At 48.7% G+C, this 9,137-nt stretch overlaps 2 non-coding genes across 2 annotated transcripts; both read right to left on the reverse strand.

Moving 5' to 3' along the window:
* Positions 1-564: 564 nt before the first annotated feature.
* Positions 565-636, reverse strand: TRNAP-AGG (transfer RNA proline (anticodon AGG)). Its single transcript has one exon. It is a non-coding gene; the product is annotated as a tRNA-Pro (tRNA).
* Positions 637-4,148: 3,512 nt separating this feature from the next.
* TRNAP-AGG (transfer RNA proline (anticodon AGG)) lies at positions 4,149-4,220 on the reverse strand. Its single transcript has one exon. It is a non-coding gene; the product is annotated as a tRNA-Pro (tRNA).
* Positions 4,221-9,137: the final 4,917 nt, after the last annotated feature.

A 9,137-nucleotide genomic window follows, 5' to 3' on the forward strand; every position in this document is an offset into this window, starting at 1 on the left:
CGTTTTACACAGGTCACAAGTTTTTAAAGGTCATTTCTGTCTAAGTGTGCATTGAGAGAGACTGAGGTTTTAGGGAGCAAACACAAAAGCTGCTGCTGCCAAGTGTTTCTGCCCGGTCTCAAACCGGGGACTTTTCGCGTGTGAGGCAAACGTGATAACCACTACACTACAGAAACAAGCTTGCTGATTTGACTGAAGGAGCACAGTTCCCCTCATATGTTTGCACGATTTCCTCTATACTTTATCAGCAGTTGCTCGGAATGCGAGGGGTAAGTGTGAAAATTGCAGCGGTGTCGGCCAGCATGCATACACTCAGACGTCCTGAAAAATCCCATAGCTGCGGGCAGAGACAGACAAATATCTGATGCCTAAATGCCAGGAAGGAGAGCCTGTGAAATCATCACACAGGGCGCACTGAGAGCAAGCAGGAAGGAAGCCAAGGCATTGTAATCCATTTTTCGCCTGAGGCAAAAAATATGTTTTGCGCAACAATGCTTCGAGTAAAATGAGAAATGTTGAGGGGTTGTGTATTTTGAGCAGGATTTGATTGTTTTCCGCTAAAATGGGCTCGTCCGGGATTTGAACCCGGGACCTCTCGCACCCTAAGCGAGAATCATACCCCTAGACCAACGAGCCTGGGCACAGAAATGCAACGGCTCCGACCCTGCTCGGAGGATTGGTGACAGAGAGTGGGAGACTACAACCCAAAGCAAGAAACTGCACATGGTGCTCTCTTTTGCAGTACGACTAGAGTCATTTGCATGGTCTTCATCGAACATGACATAAAAAGCCTCTATCCTTTAGACATTTTGGCCCAGATTTACAAGAAAATGACTAAGCGCGACGCTGTGCCAAATTTGCAAGCCCCACGTGCCGTCATTTTCAAAATGCAGGAAAGCGCCGTATTTAGTAGAATACAGCGCACCCCTGTGCTTCCCCCTGCACCAGCTCTAAATTAGCTGCTGAGCGCCAACGCAGCCGTTCTTGCACCATGGTACAAGGATGACTGCGTTGAGGGGGAAATTGTTTTTGTGCAGGAAGGGAAACCTTCCTGCCCCAAAAAAAAATCTTCAATGGTGATTTGCTCTTACTTCTATGTGTGCTGCAGAATGCATCACACATAGAAAGAGCAAAAACAAGGAGAAATGAAAACATTTCTCCTCAGTGCGCCACTCTAACGACACCCCTGGGATGGCGTTGGATTTTGGCGCTGACGCAGATTTACGCCAACTCCTAAATCTGGAGCAGCATCAAAATGCTATGGTGTTGCTGTGGCACACTCCCAACAACACCCATTGCACGCCCCTTCCAGGGAACGCGCTGTGTGCTAAGGGGCCGTATTTACAAGGTGGTGTTAAGCCACAAAAAGTGGCTGAACGCCATCTTGTAAATACCGCGCAGTGCATAGTGCCACCGGAGGCGTCACTAAAAGTGATGCTCCGGTGGCGATAGGGCCTTGTAAGTCTGGCACTTTATTTGCTCAAGGTGTGTGTTCTTGGTGAGGGCAGGAAAGCTATTTTTGCTCTCGTACCTTCCTTCCTTGGCTGGCTTGAATGCTGTAGGCTCAGGCTTCATTGCAAAGGTCAAACAGTGAGCAACTGACTGCCGTAAGCTGGCGCAACTCCTCTTGGTGAGCTGTGACAGATGCCCCAGGAGCGTAGTACCTCACGATGGTGAGGGATAGACACAGTCTCTTTTATCTCAGCTTGCCTGTCAGGTGAGGCAGGAAATGCAAATACTGTGAAAAAGCCCAGCGACTCGAACCAGGGACCTTTCGCATGTGAGGTGCGCATGATAACCACTACACTACACAAGCAGACACACTTGCCGGCTTGCTTCATGTGGCTATGCATTGTACTGGAACCACCACACTATGGAAACAGACACACCTGCTTGCTTTATGTGGCTATGCATTGGACTGGGATGCAAGGATGAGGGCCAATGTTCATGACGCTCAAAGCTGAGCCTTCCGGAACACAATCTCTTCCCTTGGAAGAAAGGAACTGGGATCACTTTCATTCCAAGAGGTGATTTCAGAACTGGACCCGAAATTACCATGGAGAAGCACTGTGCATTTAATGTTCCTACGAGCACTGCTGCTCCAGCACAGAAAAGCAGTTGCAAAGAAATCTCGCATACCTTCATGATGCTGAACCGTCTCGACGCCAGTATAAAGCATGTATTGCATTGCAACATGACATCTTACAAGAGTGAAAAGCAGAAATACTCCTGTTTAAAACACAGACTGAACCTATAAAGGTAGGGGTTTGTCTGGGATTTGAACCGAGGTCCTCTCACACCCGAAGCGAGAATCATACCCCTATACCAACTAGACTGCCGCTGCATAGTCATTTGAAACATCTTCTGAAGCGTCTTTCAGAAAAGCAGGGCCATTTGGAGGCTCTCTCTCTCTAAGCGTGCCATAGCAATTGATGTTTTCTGTCAAGGATTTTTTGTTTGTCTCTAGCAAGGCAAGAGGTAGTCAAAATGCCCTGTGCCAGTGAGCTGAACTAGGGGACTGATGTGAAAAGCAGACCCTTTCTGGTAGTTGTAACCCGCTGCTAGTCATGGACCCTTGCACCTTAGATTTCCCAACCAGAAGCACTGAAGGGCCTGCTAGCTCTTGAGCCAGAGGAGCATGCCTCTTGGATTCAAGCACACTTGCTCGGTCAGCGCTCGATCAGGCTCGATCAGGCGAGATTTATAGTAGTGGCTCATAGGCCTGAAACACTCACCTGGGAGACGCAGGGTGGCTGATTTCCCGGAATGGCCCTTGATGGGGAAATCACCTCCTTTCCCCCGCCTCATTTCAGAATTGTGTGCTAGTCGCAAGACAGTGTTCAGGGGTTCATGGGTACTGCCTACTCCCAGCTGCCTCTCTGTCTTCTTCATGTAAATTGCAAGTCACGAGGAGGCACCATTGCCAATATGCTCCGCCCACCTAACCAAGAAACCTAGTTTGAGCTTGTCTGCCTGTGTTGTTGCAGGGGCAGAGTCTTCTTTGCCCAAAAGGTGGCAGGAGAGCCTCACTTCAAACGATAGAATCAACTGCTTAAGTAGAAACCAGCATGGTAGTTACTGTCATAAAGTGCAGCTCTAACAGAAGGTGTGCCTGAGACGCCCCTTCCAGTAATACACAGAATTTTGATTGAGGGCCCAGCCGATGGGTTGGTGGATTTCTCCTCACATGCCACAGCAGCTTCCAAAGATAGTGGTGTGAGGAGCTGGCTCTGCAAGCAGAGCAAGATTTAAGGGAAGAAAATACACCTGTCAGAAGTGGGATTTGAACCCATGCCTCCATGAAGAGACCAGAAGGCTCAGCTTCACTGAAGATCAAGCTCTCTTGAGTCTGGCGCCTTAGACCACTCGGCCATCCTGACAGCCAAAACAGTGTGCAGGTCGGACTCTTCAGTCTGCACTTGTTGATTTTGCCGCTTGCAATGTTCCTATCAAAGTCACAGCTTTAAAGGCCCCACAATATAACATGGCCAAGAAAAAAAAAAAAAAACAGAACAAGAAACAATGCACATGCACGACCACCGAGGGATGCAGATAACTTTTTAGCGTCCTGCAATAGTAAAGCACGTTTTACACAGGTCACAAGTTTTTAAAGGTCATTTCTGTCTAAGTGTGCATTGAGAGAGACTGAGGTTTTAGGGAGCAAACACAAAAGCTGCTGCTGCCAAGTGTTTCTGCCCGGTCTCAAACCGGGGACTTTTCGCGTGTGAGGCAAACGTGATAACCACTACACTACAGAAACAAGCTTGCTGATTTGACTGAAGGAGCACAGTTCCCCTCATATGTTTGCACGATTTCCTCTATACTTTATCAGCAGTTGCTCGGAATGCGAGGGGTAAGTGTGAAAATTGCAGCGGTGTCGGCCAGCATGCATACACTCAGACGTCCTGAAAAATCCCATAGCTGCGGGCAGAGACAGACAAATATCTGATGCCTAAATGCCAGGAAGGAGAGCCTGTGAAATCATCACACAGGGCGCACTGAGAGCAAGCAGGAAGGAAGCCAAGGCATTGTAATCCATTTTTCGCCTGAGGCAAAAAATATGTTTTGCGCAACAATGCTTCGAGTAAAATGAGAAATGTTGAGGGGTTGTGTATTTTGAGCAGGATTTGATTGTTTTCCGCTAAAATGGGCTCGTCCGGGATTTGAACCCGGGACCTCTCGCACCCTAAGCGAGAATCATACCCCTAGACCAACGAGCCTGGGCACAGAAATGCAACGGCTCCGACCCTGCTCGGAGGATTGGTGACAGAGAGTGGGAGACTACATCCCAAAGCAAGAAACTGCACATGGTGCTCTCTTTTGCAGTACGACTAGAGTCATTTGCATGGTCTTCATCGAACATGACATAAAAAGCCTCTATCCTTTAGACATTTTGGCCCAGATTTACAAGAAAATGACTAAGCGCGACGCTGTGCCAAATTTGCAAGCCCCACGTGCCGTCATTTTCAAAATGCAGGAAAGCGCCGTATTTAGTAGAATACAGCGCACCCCTGTGCTTCCCCCTGCGCCAGCTCTAAATTAGCTGCTGAGCGCCAACGCAGCCGTTCTTGCACCATGGTACAAGGATGACTGCGTTGAGGGGGAAATTGTTTTTGTGCAGGAAGGGACACCTTCCTGCCCAAAAAAAAAATCTTCAATGGTGATTTGCTCTTACTTCTATGTGTGCTGCAGAATGCATCACACATAGCAAGAGCAAAAACAAGGAGAAATGAAAACATTTCTCCTCAGTGCGCCACTCTAACGACACCCCTGGGATGGCGTTGGATTTTGGCGCTGACGCAGATTTACGCCAACTCCTAAATCTGGAGCAGCATCAAAATGCTATGGTGTTGCTGTGGCACACTCCCAACAACACCCATTGCACGCCCCTTCCAGGGAACGCGCTGCGTGCTAAGGGGCCGTATTTACAAGGTGGTGTTAAGCCACAAAAAGTGGCTGAACGCCATCTTGTAAATACCGCGCAGTGCATAGTGCCACCGGGGCGTCACTAAAAGTGATGCTCCGGTGGCGATAGGGCCTTGTAAGTCTGGCACTTTATTTGCTCAAGGTGTGTGTTCTTGGTGAGGGCAGGAAAGCTATTTTCGCTCTCGTACCTTCCTTCCTTGGCTGGCTTGAATGCTGTAGGCTCAGGCTTCATTGCAAAGGTCAAACAGTGAGCAACTGACTGCCGTAAACTGGCGCAACTCCTCTTGGTGAGCTGTGACAGATGCCCCAGGAGCGTAGTACCTCACGATGGTGAGGGATAGACACAGTCTCTTTTATCTCAGCTTGCCTGTCAGGTGAGGCAGGAAATGCAAATACTGTGAAAAAGCCCAGCGACTCGAACCAGGGACCTTTCGCATGTGAGGTGCGCATGATAACCACTACACTACACAAGCAGACACACTTGCCGGCTTGCTTCATGTGGCTATGCATTGTACTGGAACCACCACACTATGGAAACAGACACACCTGCTTGCTTTATGTGGCTATGCATTGGACTGGGATGCAAGGATGAGGGCCAATGTTCATGACGCTCAAAGCTGAGCCTTCCGGAACACAATCTCTTCCCTTGGAAGAAAGGAACTGGGATCACTTTCATTCCAAGAGGTGATTTCAGAACTGGACCCGAAATTACCATGGAGAAGCACTGTGCATTTAATGTTCCTACGAGCACTGCTGCTCCAGCACAGAAAAGCAGTTGCAAAGAAATCTCGCATACCTTCATGATGCTGAACCGTCTCGACGCCAGTATAAAGCATGTATTGCATTGCAACATGACATCTTACAAGAGTGAAAAGCAGAAATACTCCTGTTTAAAACACAGACTGAACCTCTAAAGGTAGGGGTTTGTCTGGGATTTGAACCGAGGTCCTCTCACACCCGAAGCGAGAATCATACCCCTATACCAACTAGACTGCCGCTGCATAGTCATTTGAAACATCTTCTGAAGCGTCTTTCAGAAAAGCAGGGCCATTTGGAGGCTCTCTCTCTCTAAGCGTGCCATAGCAATTGATGTTTTCTGTCAAGGATTTTTTGTTTGTCTCTAGCAAGGCAAGAGGTAGTCAAAATGCCCTGTGCCAGTGAGCTGAACTAGGGGACTGATGTGAAAAGCAGACCCTTTCTGGTAGTTGTAACCCGCTGCTAGTCATGGACCCTTGCACCTTAGATTTCCCAACCAGAAGCACTGAAGGGCCTGCTAGCTCTTGAGCCAGAGGAGCATGCCTCTTGGATTCAAGCACACTTGCTCGGTCAGCGCTCGATCAGGCTCGATCAGGCGAGATTTATATTAGTGGCTCATAGGCCTGAAACACTCACCTGGGAGACGCAGGGTGGCTGATTTCCCGGAATGGCCCTTGATGGGGAAATCACCTCCTTTCCCCCGCCTCATTTCAGAATTGTGTGCTAGTCGCAAGACAGTGTTCAGGGGTTCATGGGTACTGCCTACTCCCAGCTGCCTCTCTGTCTTCTTCATGTAAATTGCAAGTCACGAGGAGGCACCATTGCCAATATGCTCCGCCCACCTAACCAAGAAACCTAGTTTGAGCTTGTCTGCCTGTGTTGTTGCAGGGGCAGAGTCTTCTTTGCCCAAAAGGTGGCAGGAGAGCCTCACTTCAAACGATAGAATCAACTGCTTAAGTAGAAACCAGCATGGTAGTTACTGTCATAAAGTGCAGCTCTAACAGAAGGTGTGCCTGAGACGCCCCTTCCAGTAATACACAGAATTTTGATTGAGGGCCCAGCCGATGGGTTGGTGGATTTCTCCTCACATGCCACAGCAGCTTCCAAAGATAGTGGTGTGAGGAGCTGGCTCTGCAAGCAGAGCAAGATTTAAGGGAAGAAAATACACCTGTCAGAAGTGGGATTTGAACCCACGCCTCCATGAAGAGACCAGAAGGCTCAGCTTCACTGAAGATCAAGCTCTCTTGAGTCTGGCGCCTTAGACCACTCGGCCATCCTGACAGCCAAAACAGTGTGCAGGTCGGACTTTTCAGTCTGCACTTGTTGATTTTGCCGCTTGCAATGTTCCTATCAAAGTCACAGCTTTAAAGGCCCCACAATATAACATGGCCAAGAAAAAAAAAAAAAAACAGAACAAGAAACAATGCACATGCACGACCACCGAGGGATGCAGATAACTTTTTAGCGTCCTGCAATAGTAAAGCACGTTTTACACAGGTCACAAGTTTTTAAAGGTCATTTCTGTCTAAGTGTGCATTGAGAGAGACTGAGGTTTTAGGGAGCAAACACAAAAGCTGCTGCTGCCAAGTGTTTCTGCCCGGTCTCAAACCGGCGACTTTTCGCGTGTGAGGCGAACGTGATAACCACTACACTACAGAAACAAGCTTGCTGATTTGACTGAAGGAGCACAGTTCCCCTCATATGTTTGCACGATTTCCTCTATACTTTATCAGCAGTTGCTCGGAATGCGAGGGGTAAGTGTGAAAATTGCAGCGGTGTCGGCCAGCATGCATACACTCAGACGTCCTGAAAAATCCCATAGCTGCGGGCAGAGACAGACAAATATCTGATGCCTAAATGCCAGGAAGGAGAGCCTGTGAAATCATCACACAGGGCGCACTGAGAGCAAGCAGGAAGGAAGCCAAGGCATTGTAATCCATTTTTCGCCTGAGGCAAAAAATATGTTTTGCGCAACAATGCTTCGAGTAAAATGAGAAATGTTGAGGGGTTGTGTATTTTGAGCAGGATTTGATTGTTTTCCGCTAAAATGGGCTCGTCCGCGATTTGAACCCGGGACCTCTCGCACCCTAAGCGAGAATCATACCCCTAGACCAACGAGCCTGGGCACAGAAATGCAACGGCTCCGACCCTGCTCGGAGGATTGGTGACAGAGAGTGGGAGACTACATCCCAAAGCAAGAAACTGCACATGGTGCTCTCTTTTGCAGTACGACTAGAGTCATTTGCATGGTCTTCATCGAACATGACATAAAAAGCCTCTATCCTTTAGACATTTTGGCCCAGATTTACAAGAAAATGACTAAGCGCGACGCTGTGCCAAATTTGCAAGCCCCACGTGCCGTCATTTTCAAAATGCAGGAAAGCGCCGTATTTAGTAGAATACAGCGCACCCCTGTGCTTCCCCCTGCGCCAGCTCTAAATTAGCTGCTGAGCGCCAACGCAGCCGTTCTTGCACCATGGTACAAGGATGACTGCGTTGAGGGGGAAATTGTTTTTGTGCAGGAAGGGAAACCTTCCTGCCCCAAAAAAAAATCTTCAATGGTGATTTGCTCTTACTTCTATGTGTGCTGCAGAATGCATCACACATAGAAAGAGCAAAAACAAGGAGAAATGAAAACATTTCTCCTCAGTGCGCCACTCTAACGACACCCCTGGGATGGCGTTGGATTTTGGCGCTGACGCAGATTTACGCCAACTCCTAAATCTGGAGCAGCATCAAAATGCTATGGTGTTGCTGTGGCACACTCCCAACAACACCCATTGCACGCCCCTTCCAGGGAACGCGCTGTGTGCTAAGGGGCCGTATTTACAAGGTGGTGTTAAGCCACAAAAAGTGGCTGAACGCCATCTTGTAAATACCGCGCAGTGCATAGTGCCACCGGAGGCGTCACTAAAAGTGATGCTCCGGTGGCGATAGGGCCTTGTAAGTCTGGCACTTTATTTGCTCAAGGTGTGTGTTCTTGGTGAGGGTGGGAAAGCTATTTTCGCTCTCGTACCTTCCTTCCTTGGCTGGCTTGAACGCTGTAGGCTCAGGCTTCATTGCAAAGGTCAAACAGTGAGCAACTGACTGCCGTAAGCTGGCGCAACTCCTCTTGGTGAGCTGTGACAGATGCCCCAGGAGCGTAGTACCTCTCGATGGTGAGGGATAGACACAGTCTCTTTTATCTCAGCTTGCCTGTCAGGTGAGGCAGGAAATGCAAATACTGTGAAAAAGCCCAGCGACTCGAACCAGGGACCTTTCGCATGTGAGGTGCGCATGATAACCACTACACTACACAAGCAGACACACTTGCCGGCTTGCTTCATGTGGCTATGCATTGTACTGGAACCACCACACTATGGAAACAGACACACCTGCTTGCTTTATGTGGCTATGCATTGGACTGGGATGCAAGGATGAGGGCCAATGTTCATGACGCTCAAAGCTGAGCCTTC

The sequence above is a fragment of the Pleurodeles waltl genome, unplaced genomic scaffold, assembly GCF_031143425.1.
Source record: "Pleurodeles waltl isolate 20211129_DDA unplaced genomic scaffold, aPleWal1.hap1.20221129 scaffold_72, whole genome shotgun sequence".
NCBI lineage: Eukaryota > Metazoa > Chordata > Amphibia > Caudata > Salamandridae > Pleurodeles > Pleurodeles waltl.